This window comes from Apium graveolens, chromosome 2 (genome assembly GCF_009905375.1).
Source record: "Apium graveolens cultivar Ventura chromosome 2, ASM990537v1, whole genome shotgun sequence".
Taxonomy (NCBI): domain Eukaryota; kingdom Viridiplantae; phylum Streptophyta; class Magnoliopsida; order Apiales; family Apiaceae; genus Apium; species Apium graveolens.
In genome coordinates this window covers 180972776-180987649 of record NC_133648.1, presented here as the reverse complement: position 1 = coordinate 180987649, position 14874 = coordinate 180972776, and the positions used below count along the sequence as shown (strand labels likewise).

At 40.2% G+C, this 14874-nt stretch overlaps 1 non-coding gene across 1 annotated transcript; it reads left to right on the top strand.

The window, feature by feature from the left end:
- The first annotated feature begins 11658 nt into the window (after positions 1–11658).
- LOC141709538 (small nucleolar RNA R71) lies at positions 11659–11765 on the top strand. The gene has a single exon (XR_012570108.1). It is a non-coding gene; the product is annotated as a small nucleolar RNA R71 (small nucleolar RNA).
- The last annotated feature ends 3109 nt before the right edge of the window (positions 11766–14874 follow it).

Below are 14874 nucleotides of genomic sequence, written 5' to 3'. Positions count from 1 at the left end.
CATTCTAGTGTAATTCCATTACCCATTCATATAATTTACACTTTACAAGAAGTTCCATGCTTAGGAAATGAAGTTTAATGCTTGCATGTCTTGATTTTATGTGATCTCCAAAGAGAAACTCTTAATTCATGTGGATTAAAGAGTTCTCTATGAGATATACTTTTTCTGTGCACAAACTAGGTGTTTCCATCAATAAAACTCTTTTAAAACATTTGCATGCTACTGATCTTTAGTTGTAAAGTCATATTCTACTTTGCATGTTAAAGATAGGGCATTATTTTCAAGTATAATCCTGTTATATATGCTCTTCTTTTCGAAAATATACATTGCTTAGTTTGTGTTAAATTCGACCTTATATGTGCTTAAAACGAATTGTTTCCTTGATATTATGCTTTATATTAGTTTTTAAAAGATAGTGTGCATGATATTTTGAAGTAGTTAAGTATTTTAAGTCAAATTTATGAGCTAATAAACCTCTTGTTTAGTCGAACTTGATTTAGTGATCATCTTGAGTTTTATGTTAAGTTTTATTTTTCATGTTGGTACCATAGGGCATGGATGATCTCCATTATTGGTTGAGGCCTTAGTTTAGAGTCTTATAGTAGTAAATTTTCCTTGGTTGAGATTTAATTCTTGGTTTTAAAGTGGGAGTTAAGGTGGAAAGGTTAGGATAGAATCCTGAATTTTTTTCCAAATTTGCATGTAAGTTTTGTGTTGATTTTGAATGGGCATTTCTTAGGCATTGTTAGGCCCAAGCCACGGGGAGTTAAGAATTGAGGTATAATTGTGTCTAGAAGTCACAAATTAGAGAAACCCAACCATTTAGTGAGGTGCACACACCAAAATTTAGAATCTGTCCAGCAGGGGACAATATTGTTGCAACATATAAATGAGGAGTTTTGACCATGTCATGGGTAGGCCCTCACTAGGCCTTGGTTAGTCCTAGTTAGAGGGAGTGTCAGAGTATTTTTTCCAGCCATACTTAATAGGAATTGAGTTAGAATCATGTGTCATAAGTTAGTGCAAAATAGGACACTTTTCTGTCTAGAAAACAGGGGAACATTGGACTTTAAGCTTAGGCCCAGGTAGGCCCAAGCTAGGCCCTCGAGCCACACCAAGTTTGAGAGTTTCCTTATGTTCAGAAGTGTCTAGTGTAGATGTTTGAGAGGTAAACTTGGAGCGTAAGGGTGTCAATTGTACTCATAAACCCATTGGTGTCACTCTGAAATCTCTATAATGAGCAAAATCACTTAACTTCTAGTTTTAGGGCACTTATGAGTGAGGCCTAGATTGACCACCATAGTTGTAAGATAGTATGAGGTCGGTAGAGTGTAAGGCCTAAGTCAGGGTCCATAAAAACTTGATGGTTTAGAAAAGGCACTTCGAGTTATGAGGATGATATTAAGAGTTTTGGCTAGTTTAGCATAACTAAGTGACTTGAGTAAGTGGAGTGAGATCATCAAAGCCTAGTGATGCAATATAGTGTGTATGGATATATTATTATGTACTTAAATGTGCTATGTGAAAATGTGTGGCTATGTGAACTATTATGCTTATAAGGTAATTATAAGCGTTTATTTATATATAGGCCTAAGTGCCAATGTGCGTAATTTCGGTTTATAATTAGGTTGAGTTAGTGAGTATATTATAATGAGGATATTATTATTTTGTATAGGCTCTCGAGACGAGGGTAAACTTGCCATTAAAGTCGAGTGAAGCTCCAGTTGCTCCCACTTGCCAGTCAAGTCAAGCCTTTCGCAAGGCAAGTGTTTCAACCTACCTTTTTGTTTATACTGCAAGATAGCGTTAGCCCAGCTATTATATATGAGGCGAGTATTCTAATTCACCTTGATATATATATATGATACAAATGGTTTTAAATCTATCTTTCATATTATAAGCAAATGCCATGAACCCTCAAGTCTCTATTGCAAGTAGTTTAACTTTTTGGAGATTTCTATGCAAGTAATTCAAAAGTCATACCATGTTAATATACCAAGTAATTATGATGTGGAACCCTGTGCAAGTTATACTCAGTAACCTTATCTTGATACCTAAATGTCAGCTATCCCTTAAAATTCATTCATGATTGCTTGATAACCCTATTCTTACCCCTAAAACATGATACCATATTATATTTTGAACTGATGCTAACCTTCTTTATATTTCAATACATATATCTTATCTGGAACCATTACCTTGAACCTAGTTTGACTTAGTTCCTTCATACAATCCGATAAACCTGCTAAATCTCATTGTCAAATTCCTTGTGAATCGAAACCTTGTAATTCCCTTGATAAAGTATAGTCTAGTTGATCATAGCCTTGAAATTTAGTGGACCTATTCCCTGTGCTTCAAAGTTGATCTAGAACCCTTGATAAAGATGCTCACTGTTTAAGAAATTAACCGTCACTTGGCATCAGTTTTTTTAAAATAAAAAGTTAAAATTCGGATTTCCAGTCCCAAAGGGGGACAAATATTTTCTTTAGATAGTGGATCTGGACTGAGACGCAAGTCCTGTCCCCTCTTAATTTGTAGGCTTAAAAGTTGCCTAGGGATCCCATTAATGTTCTAGAACCCAACGAGGTTCGGGATTACTTCGCGGCTGATCACCGGCTGTAATCCGTAGCGTCATAAAATGGTTTTTGATAAGGAAATGGTTTTTGAATGGTTTTATTACAATAAAAGATGCCATTGTTAGGGCGAAAACATGCGCTAATATTCACGCAAGTATACGCGTTCGCAAGTAATATAGAATACTTTCTAGTTCGTTCCCACAGAGACTCAGACTGAATTATTGTCTAATTTAACTCACTCACCAATGTATGATTACTTCTCAATGTTAAGATAATAACACTTAAAATTGTTGATTAAATATTAACTACAATTAACTACTTAATTAACCACTTAACTAACACTTCAATCTATCAATAATAAAACACTCATGAGATCACAACTTCATTATTACTTCCTTCTATAGCCATTGTTATTACCTTTAGCATGTGACAGTGATGATATTAATCGAATAACACGAAACTGATAAAAGCCAACTTTCATTGTACTAATACCATTCTACCAAGCATCCACAATTAAGATAGAAGTTGAATAGTCATCAATTATGTTGAGTTCCTATATGTCTACAGAAATTGACAACACAACGATTTAAGCACAAGTTATTCCTTTTGATTACATAGGGCAAATAAAACTGTTAGAGTTACCCACTAATCATGCACAACATACATGAACTTATGCTAGCATGGCAAGTTCTAAATCTCAAGATCCACCGTCGCTTCACAAGAGATTAACACCCTATCTTATATGTTCGCGACGCACATAAGATGAATACGCACAACCAATATTAGATATCATACAATCATCACACACTAAAGTATTAAACAATTAACTAAAGAATTCCATAATAAATCCGTTGCAACCCCATGATCACGATTAGCCCATAATAGTACTTATCGTCATCATGGGTTCATATGAAATCATGATAAACAAACACAAGAAAATAATAACTAAACTAATTATATTAAAACAGAGTACGTCACAAGAGTAAATAAGTTAAAGAAAGAAAAAGAGCATCCAACGTTACAACGAAACAAGAATCACAAGAATATATGCTTCCTCTTCGTTGCGTTGTGCTAAATCGGTCTTCTTCCTTATCTCCTTCGCTCCTTGCATAAAAACACAATCTTCTTCTATCCACACTTGTGAAAATGTCTCAAATCTACTTATATAATAGTCCCATAAAACTCAGATTACATAGAAGTGGAAACCAAACAGAAGTAGAAGTCCTAAAATAATTTGTCTTTTTTCCCGACCCTGCGCAGCCGCTCAGCATAGCTGAGCGGGCGCTCAACTTGCTGTGCGGCCGCTCAGCAATGCTGAGCGGGCGCTCAGACCTCTACTGGAAAAATTCTGATTTTGCTCCGTTTCTTCGCCGTAATCTGCCCGTTTCTTTCCTTTCGCAATGGTGAACACATGCCAAGGCTTATTCTTGATGATTCCTCCCCCGAAATGCAACTAAAACCCTGAAATGCATAAACACTAGAAAAACGCATCAAATACACAAAATACTTGATTTCAAGACACCAATTTAAGCCATTTTAAGACGTTCTAAGTGGTATAAAATGCCACTTATCACACCCCCAAACTTAAATCGATACTTGTCCTCAAGCGTCACAGACTCAAAAACAAATAAAAACATGCATGAATGCAATCTATATGAAAATACAGTGATCCCCCTTACTACAATTAACCAACCAAATTGCCACATCTCAACGAATGCAGTTAGACAACTAAAGATCAATAAACTTATGCAAACGGACATACAGCCAGAAACGTGGTGTGTGCAAATGCTTAACAGATATGCTTCGGAACTAGACCAATTACTATGACTAGACTATCCTCAAGGCAATCCTACGATTATACAAAGAATAAAAATTCTAGGCACAAAGTGATATACAACACTACAAGAACTCTGGAGCTTATTACGGAATCGTGCTTTTTATTTACAACTCAAATGCTTATTTGACCGTGCAATGAGTGAGGTCCACAAAAGACTTATACAATGGTATCCATGTAACGAGCGTTAGGTTAGCAGATCCCAGAATCTAAAAGCCTTAGGTCACTAGGCACAAAGTCCCCTAAGAACTTAATAACTCGAATACCAAAGAGCACACTCTTGATCAATTATGCATAAACTAAATATTTTTTTTAAAAACTTCTGAGCAAGTGCGTTTCCCTCCATCTTGCTCAACCCTAGACTACTCGCACCATATGTGAGCCGGCTACTAGCCATTTGACGCCTAGCCACAACTAGCAACAACTTCCATATTTTTTTCTCCAATTTTTTTTTTCTTTTTCATGCCTTTATCACTAAGAACCTATAATCGAATTCTAAGCATAATAAGTAGATTGACCTTGAAAATAACCAAATCATAACAGCAATCTAGCCCTTACGTATTCTCTAAGACTTAGTGGACTTACAATTGTTTGTAGCATGCATATCAACCTACACGACTTAATATCACTTTAATGCTATCACTACACTCGTATCAATATCACAATTTAGTCGATAAATCATTGCAAAAGGGATCATGGCAAATAAAAAAAAACTATCTGGCATAAATTATGCAACTATATGAACTAAACTATCATGAATATGCAACTATATGACACACACACAATATTCCTTAACTACCACCCCCAAACTAAAAATCTTCACTGTCCTCAGTGAAAGTAGTAGAAAGGAAAACAGGGTATACCTACTCGGAGTCATCATCATCATCACCCTCAGTGGGTGGAGTATCAGGCGGCGGGTATGCAGAGTCCTCACCAAAAACTGGCCACTGGATATCAGCTCCAAGGCCTCGAAAAGCAGTCCCTAACGCAAGGGTGAGCTCCTGAGCAAACCTGCTCTGCGTCTCATACATGGCATCCATCCGCCGTGAAAGCCTCCTATACTGGGCATCAACCATCCCAGCACCCTCCTGAGCTCTCGAAGAACCAGCCTCATCACGCCCTGGCCTAGCCATAGTAGCACCTCGTGCTGGATGCCCTCCTGGAAGACGATAACCCAGCCCATGCTCCTCAGGCTCACCACCGGTCCACTCCTGCATCCCATTCAGAGTGCCAGAATCAATCGGAGCTGCTGGCAACTGCAACTACTCATGAGCCGGCCAGTTCACTCCCACTGCTCGGCATAGCTTCATAACCGTAGATGCATAAGGGATGTTCATATGCTTCGCTCCCCTCAAAAACTTTAGAATTCCTTGGTAGATAAACTCACCAAGGTCCACATAGTATTCCTCATTCAGAATTCCCCACAACAACTGTGCTCTCTCAACTATGACCTCGTGTGCATGCGAAGAAGGCAAAATATTAGCACAAATAAATGCATTCCATGCACGGGCATACCTGTCCATGGCGATCGCCGGAAAGTGACGATACTCATTAGTGCCGGTCCTGTAGGTCCAAACTGTGCCCGGTTGACAGAGAGTCGCACAAATCAAATCCAAGTCAAAATCCTCAGCAGTCTTTTCATTCCAGTTCTCCTCCTCGGGCTTCCTCTCTCGCTGGCCAATCACACGGCGAATCGCCGCAGGATGATAATCAACCGTCAACCCACGGACCACAGAAAACCCATTCTTTTCGGCCTTCGCGTTCGCGTAGAACTCGCGAACAACGCTCATCGGTACCGCTTCGGGTGACTCACAAAAAGCTATCCACCCCTTCTCTGTAATCATGGGCAGCAACTCACCATCCCTCCCCGATGGTAAAAACCCCCTTTCTTTCAGAATCGGCTTCCCCAACAGCCTAGTGTACTCCTCCTCTGCGGCTCTGTCAGTTAACCGAGGCCTTGCAGCAGTACCCCTCGATGAATCAGCAGTAGGAACTGTGCTGCTGCTGTCAATAGTGCGTGCTCTCTTGGGTGCCATTGATTCATGAATAAAAGTGTGTAAGAACTGATTTTTTTTTTTGTGAGAGGGTTTAAGTGTAGGAAGTTTTGTGGGAGATATGTAGGATAGGTGTATGTATATATAGGGTGTGGATTATATTAGGGTTTGGGAATTAAGGGGTAAAATGATGGGGTAGTCGTAACAAATCGTGGGTTTATGGGCTAAAACTGTTTTTGTGTTTTTTTTTCTGAACTGTAAAAAAAATTTCTGGTACTCGACCCCTGAGCGGTCGCTCAGCAAAACTGAGCGGGCGCTCAGCTTGCTGCGCGGTCGCTCAGCAAAGCTGAGCGGGTGCTCAGGGGGTCACTGGAATTTTTTTTTTCAGCCCCTGTTTTCTGATTTTTTTGTGTTTTTAGATAGGTTATTAACTTCTAAGGGTTCCTATAACAACAATTCATGGGTTGCCTCCCACGCAGCGCTTCTTTTTCGTCATTAGCTTGACGTTTCGTACCCTTCTCAAGTAGTCAACAAAATGGCACTAACCACTTCTCGGTTTGCCATGTCCCCATAGTAGTGCTTCAACCGCTGACCGTTAACCTTGAATGCTTGGTCCGGATCATTCTCAAAAATTTCCACCGCTCCATGTGGAAACACAGTTTTGACAATAAAAGGTCTAGACCACCTTGATTTCAACTTCCTAGGAAAAAGTCGGAGACGAGAGTTGAATAAAAGAACTTGTTGCCCTGGCACAAATAACTTAGGATGTAGCTTCCTATCGTGCCACCTCTTCACCTTTTCCTTATACATTTTGTTATTCTTGTACGCTTGAAGTCGAAATTCATCAAGTTCATTAAGCTGAAGCATTCTTTTCTTACCAGCTGCATCTAAATCCAGGTTCAACTTCTTCAATGCCCAGTAGGCCTTATGCTCAAGCTCCGCAGGTAGATGACATCCCTTACCGTACACCAACTGAAACGGTGACATCCCAAGTGGAGTTTTGTATGCTGTTCTGTAAGCCCAAACAGCTTCATCGAGCTTTAAAGACCAATCCTTCCTTGACGGAAAAACAACCTTCTCTAGAATGCGCTTTATCTCTCTGTTAGACACTTCCGCTTGACCATTTGTTTGCGGATGATAGGCAGTAGCTACTCGATGATTCACATTATAACGCTGCATCATAGAAGTGAACTTACGGTTGCAAAAATGCGATCCTTCATCACTTATGATTACCCGCGGTGTTCCAAACCTTGTGAAAATTTGCTTATGAAGAAAATTTAGCACTGCCTTTGCATCGTTTGTCGGTAAAGCTTTAACTTCGACCCATTTTGAGACATAATCGACTGCCAGCAATATGTACTGATTATTGCAAGACGAGATAAAAGGCCCCATGAAATCGATTCCCCACACATCAAAGACCTCGACTTCAAGCATCACATTTAATGGCATCTCATCCTTCCTTGACAAATTTCCCACTCTTTGGCAATGATCACACCTTAAAACAAACTGATGAGCATCCTTGAACAAAGTAGGCCAGAAAAAACCTGCTTGCAGAATACGAGTTGCAGTCTTCTCACCACCATAGTGTCCACCATAAACCGTGGAATGGCAGTCTCGTAATATCCCCTCCGTCTCACAGAACGAGATACATCTCCTGATGATCTGGTCAGCTCCCTGTCTAAACAAATATGGTTCATCCCAAATATACCACTTCACCTCATGCAGAAACTTCTTCTTTTAAGCGGATGTCAAATTAGGAGGCATTATATTGCTGACGAGATAGTTTACAATATCTGCAAACCATGGTTCTTCCTCCTGAATTGCAAACAACTGCTCATCCGGAAAAGATTCATTGATTAACGTCCTATCTTGTGAAGTAGAATCGGGATTCTCCAACCTAGAGAGATAGTCAGCTACTTGATTCTCAGTACCTTTTCTATCCTTGATCTCTAATTCAAATTCCTGAAGTAAAAGCACCCAATGAATGAGTCTCGGCTTCGAATCCTTCTTGGAAACTAGATAGCGAATAGCTGCATGATCAGTGAATACTGTTACTTTCATACCAAGCAGATAAGATCGAAATTTCTCAAAACCAAAGACTATAGCCAAAAGCTCCTTCTCAGTAGTGGTGTAGTTCAATTGGGCACCATTTAAAGTCTTACTCGCATAGTAGACCACATGGAAGAGGTTTTTCTTGCACTGTCCCAGAACTGCACCTACCGTATAATCACCCGCATCACACATCATCTCAAACGGTTCTGTCCAATCTGGTGCTGTAATAACTGGTGCAGTGATCAAACTCTTCTTGAGAGTCTCGAATGTTGCCAAACATTCATCGTCAAATTTGAAAGGCACATCTTTCTCAAGCAAATTGCACAACGGCTTAGATATCTTTGAAAAATCCTTGATGAATCGCCGATAAAAACCCACATGACCAAGAAAACTACGGATTCCTTTCACAGAATTAGGTGGGGGAAGATTTTCAATAACTCCCACCTTGGCCTTGTCCACCTCCAGACCCTTGCTAGAGACCTTATGCCCAAGGATACTGCCTTCACGCACCATAAAATGACATTTCTCCCAATTGAGCACCAAATTAGTTTCCACGCATCTTTTGAGTACGGCGCGCAAATTATTCAAACATTCATCATATGAGTGTCCAAAGACGGAGAAGTCATCCATGAACACTTCGACGTTATTTCCAATCATGTCAGAGAATATAGCCATCATACATCTCTGAAAAGTGGCCGGGGCGCCACATAACCCAAACGAAACTCTGCGAAAAGCAAACGTGCCAAATGGACAGGTGAAGGTAGTATTTTCCTGATCCTTTGGTGCAATACAAATCTGATTATACCCGGAATAACCATCCAGAAGACAAAAATACTCATGACCCGCCAATCTGTCAAGCATCTGATCAATAAATGGAAGAGGGAAGTGATCCTTCCTTGTGGCTTTGTTCAATTTTCTATAATCCATGCATACTCTCCATCCTGTAACTGTTCGAGTAGGGATGAGCTCATTCTTTTCATTAGCGACCACAGTGATACCTCCTTTCTTAGGTACACATTGTACGGGGCTCACCCACGAGATGTCAGAAATAGGATAAATGATGCCTGCATCTAGCCATTTCAGAATTTCTTTCTTCACCACCTCCTTCATGATGGGATTCAGTCTTCGCTGCTGTTCCACAGTTGGCTTACTACCTTCCTCTAGCAGAATTTTATGCATACAATATGAAGGACTTATCCCCTTGATGTCTGCTATGGTCCATCCTATAGCCGATTTGAATTCTCTCAAAATCCTTAAGAGCTTGTCTTCCTCACTACCTGAAAGATCAGATGAAATAATAACAGGTAACGTAGATGAATCACCTAAAAAAGCATACCTCAAGTGTTCAGGTAATGGCTTGAGCTCCAAGGTAGGTGCTTCCTCTATTGATGGTTTGAGCTTCCCTTCAGCATTCTTAAGGTCAGAAGTACCAAGAGATTCAAATGGTATGTCCAGCTTTCGCTTCCAGGGAGAAGCGTTCAGATATTGTAATTGCTCGTTGCCATCTTCATCATCACTGTCAAAATCCCCCACTAAGGCCTTTTCCAATGCATCAGACATTAGCATGCGATCGAGTTCCGAAGTAACCACAGAATCAATCACATCCAATTTTAAGCACTCCTCATCTTCTATGGGGAATTTCATTGCCTTGAATACGTTGAAGGTCACATCCTGATCTTGGACCCGCATAGTAAGTTCCGTTTTTTGCACATCTATCAAGGTACGGCCAGTAGCCAAGAAAGGCCTTCCCAAGATTATGGGAATCTTCTTATCTTCCTCAAAATCCAGAATAACAAAATCTGCAGGAAAGAAGAGCTTATCCACCTTGACGAGCACATCCTCAACTATGCCCCTTGGGTAAGTAATGGAACGGTCAGCCAATTGTAGCGACATGTATGTGGGTTTTGGATCAGGCAGATCCAGCTTTTTAAAGATCGACAACGGCATCAGATTAATGCTTGCTCCCAAATCACAAAGGCACTTGTCAAAAGTCAGATTGCCAATGGTGCAAGGAATGGTGAAGCTTCTTGGATCTTTCAGTTTTGGTGGTAACTTTTGCTGCAGAACAGCGCTGCATTCTTCCGTGAGAGCAACGGTTTCAAGGTCATCCAGTTTCACCTTCCTTGAAAGAATAGTCTTCATAAACTTCGCATAACTAGGCATTTGTTCCAGAGCCTCAGCGAAAGGTATATTGATGTGAAGTTTCTTGAACACCTCCAGAAACTTCCCGAACTGTCTATCCAGCTTTTGTTGCTGCAATCTCATAGGAAAAGGTGGTGGAGGATAGAGCTATTTCTCCCCTGTATTAGCCTCAGGCAGAGTGTGTTCAACAGTAGTCTTCCTTGGTTCCGCCGCTTTCTCCTTTTGCTTTGGTTCTTCATCTCTAATTTCAGCTTCTACTTCTTTTGCCTTTTCAGCATCAGCTACTTTTCCAGACCTTAAGGTAATAGCCTTGACTTGCTCTTTAGCTTCCTTCCTGCCTGGTACTTCCGTGTCACTGGGAAGAGTGCCAGGTTGACGATTGAGCACTGCATTGGCTAATTGACCGATTTGATTTTCCAAGGTCTTGATGGAAACCGCCTAACTCTTGCACAACAGCTTAAGTTCCTCAAAATCAGCACTAGTAGGTGTAGCTGTACTTCCCTGTTGAGGATATGATTGCCTTGTAGCATACTGCTGTGGTTGCTGGAATCCAGGTTGGTTAAACTGTTTACTCACTCCTTGCTGATATGGTGGCTGAATAGCATTCTGATTATTCCCCCAGCTGAAATTTGGATGATTTCTGTTGTTAGGATGATAGGTCGCTGGCACAGGCTGCTGTTGTCGCTGATAATTATTCACGTACTGAACAGATTTGTTGACAAGAGAACACTAATCCGTAGCATGAGAACCTGCACAAAGCTCACAAACGATAGCTATTTGATTAACTCCATATGTAGCCAGAGAATCAACCTTCATTGATAGCGCTTGGAGCTGGGCTGCAATAGCGGTGGCTGCATCAACTTCCAGAATACCTGCTACCTTGCCTGACGTCATCCTCTGAGTTGGGTTTTGATGCTCATTTGCAGCCATCGTCTCTATAAGATTATACGCCTCAGTATAGCTTTTAGCCCATAAGGCGCCTCCAGCTGCTGCATCGAGCATGGGCCGAGATTGGGCCCCCAAACCATTATAGAAACCAGTGATCACCATCCAATCCGGCATTCCATGATGTGGACATTTTCTCAACATTTCCTTGTAGCGTTCCCAAGCCTCGCACATAGATTCTGTAGGTTGCTGCGCAAACTGAGTAAGAGCACTCCTCATAGCAGCAGTCTTTGCCATCGGATAAAACTTCACCAGAAACTTTTGCACAAGATCTTGCCACGTAGTGATGGACCCAGCTGGTTCAGAATGTAACCAGTCTTTAGCCTTGTCCCTCAGTGAGAATGGGAAAAGCCTCAACTTGATAGCCTCATCAGTCACGCCATTATACTTAAAAGTGCTGCAGATCTCGACAAAATTCCTTATGTGCATGTTGGGGTATTCAGTTGCCGCTCCTCCAAAAGAAACAGAATTCTGCACCATCTGAATAGTGCCCGGCTTGATTTCAAAGGTGTTAGCTTGAATAGCCGGATGAAGGATGCTTGACTGAATGTCATCAATTTTAGGCCGAGAAAAATCCATAAGAGCTGGATCAGCTTAAACAATACGATCTCCCATGTTTACTGGTTCTTTCTGCTCAGTTCCTGAATCCGAATCCTCAAAATCTAACTTCTCCGGAATATCAAGAACTTCGTCTGTCTCCTCAGCTGTATCAAAAATCCTCTTGTGAGCACGAGAACGAGTTTGCATAAACGCTTGCTATGTACCTGAAACACAACCGGAAAAAATAAGTAACTACTACGTCCTAATCACTGAGTCCTAATGACCAATGATGGTAAGTACATAAACTAAACAAATACGCCGAGTCCCCGGCAGCGGCGCACAAAACTTGTTAGGGCGAAAACACGCGCTAATATTCACGCAAGTATACGCGTTCGCAAGTAATATAGAATACTTTCTAGTTCGTTCCCACAGAGACTCAGACAGAAATTATTACTTCAATTAACTACTTAATTAACCACTTAACTAACACTTCAATCTATCAATAATAAAACACTCATGAGATCACAACTTCATTATTACTTCCTTCTATAGCCATTGTTATTACCTTTAGCATGTGACAGTGATGATATTAATCGAATAACACGAAACTGATAAAAGCCAACTTTCATTGTACTAATACCATTCTACCAAGCATCCACAATTAAGATAGAAGTTGAATAGTCATCAATTATGTTGAGTTCCTATATGTCTACAGAAATTGACAACACAACGATTTAAGCACAAGTTATTCCTTTTGATTACATAGGGCAAATAAAACTGTTAGAGTTACCCACTAATCATGCACAACATACATGAACCTATGCTAGCATGGCAAGTTCTAAATCTCAAGATCCACCGTCACTTCACAAGAGATCAACACCCTATCTTATATGTTCGCGACGCACATAAGACGAATACGCACAACCAATACTAGATATCATACAATCATCACACACTAAAGTATTAAACAATTAACTAAAGAATTCCATAATAAATCTGTTGCAACCCCATGATCACGATTAGCCCATAATAGTACTTATCGTCATCATGGGTTCATATGAAATCATGATAAAAAACACAAGAAAATAATAACTAAACTAATTATATTAAAACAGAGTACGTCACAAGAGTAAATAAGTTAAAACAAGAAAACTAGCATCCAACGTTACAACGAAACAAGAATCACAAGAATATATGCTTCCTCTTCGTTGCGGTGTGCTAAATCGGTCTTCTTCCTTTTCTCCTTCGCTCCTTGCGTAAAAACACAATCTTCTTCTATGCACACTTGTGAAAACGTCTCAAATCTACTTATATAATAGTCCCATAAAACTCAGATTACATAGAAGTGGAAACCAAACAGAAGTAGAAGTCCTAAAATAATTTGTCTTTTTTCCCGACCCTACGCGGCCGCTCAGCATAGCTGAGCGGGCGCTCAGCTTGCTGCGCGGCCGCTCAGCAATGCTGAGCGGGCGCTCAGACCTCTACTGGAAAAATTCTGATTTTGCTCCGTTTCTTCGCCGTAATCTGCCCGTTTCTTTCCTCTCGCAATGGTGAACACATGCCAAGGCTTATTCTTGATGATTCCTCCCCTGAAATGCAACTAAAACCCTGAAATGCATAAACACTAGAAAAACGCATCAAATACACAAAATACTTGATTTCAAGACACCAATTTAAGCCATTTTAAGACGTTCTATGTGGTATAAAATGCCACTTATCAACCATCACCCTAAAAATTTATCTCTTGATATTGTATTGTTGAATCTTTCAATTCCATTGTTAATGTATTATTCTTGTTTATTTATATTATAGCGCTTGTTGAGCATTTGGCTCACTACTTTCTTACCCTGATATTACAGCTAGCAGATATGGTTAGATTCAAGCAGACAACGCGTAATACTTGTGATATATATTATAGCGCTTGTTGAGCATTTGGCTCACTACTTGGATTCAAATGTATTTACTTCCTTTTGTTAACTAATATAATTACTCGTATATTGTCTTTTGTAAATGTTTGGGGTGTGATAGGTTTTGGTATCAGAGCTACGGTTTAGAGTCCCTAGACAGCCCAAATAGGTTATATATGTATATAGGTTTATAGAATATTATACGAGAGTGTAGGTATAGGATATTCGAGTCATTCGCTACTAATTCTCTTATATACATCTATACATTGTTTGGCAGCAAAGGGCGCATTCCTCGTCATCATCTAAACCGTCTGACACAATTGCTTTCTCCGTGTATGCTGAGTTGAGGCGTGAGTTTGATAGGCTTCAGGGCAAGTACGATCGAATGTTAGAGCGATTGAAGAATGTGTATCCGGACAGCCAGAACCATAAAGGAAAGCCTAAGGAGCAGATAACTGCGAGACTTGAGACCTTGGTTTAGTACGTTAACACTAAGCTGGATGAGATGCCATCGCACCGAGACCGTACCAGCAAGTATACTATCCAGATGATTGTGGACGAGCTCCAGTGCATTGTGAAGATGCTTCGTGAAGAGAAGACTACCGGACCCCGTTCTGATGGAGTGGAGCCTTAGTTCTTTCCATTATCTACTTTTCATGTCGTTGTATTATTGGACTTTGTAAAATTCCCTGTTGTTTCCTTTAATTAAGCATGTTATCCCTAGATTCAGACTATATTCCAATCTTGATGTACCTTGACCCTAATTTTGATAATTATGCACTATCGTTCTATTTGCTTTCAATTGTTCTTATGCTTTTATATGCATCACCCTTATTGTTTAATTTGAAACCCGATTGAATGAATATAATGACTTGTGACACCAT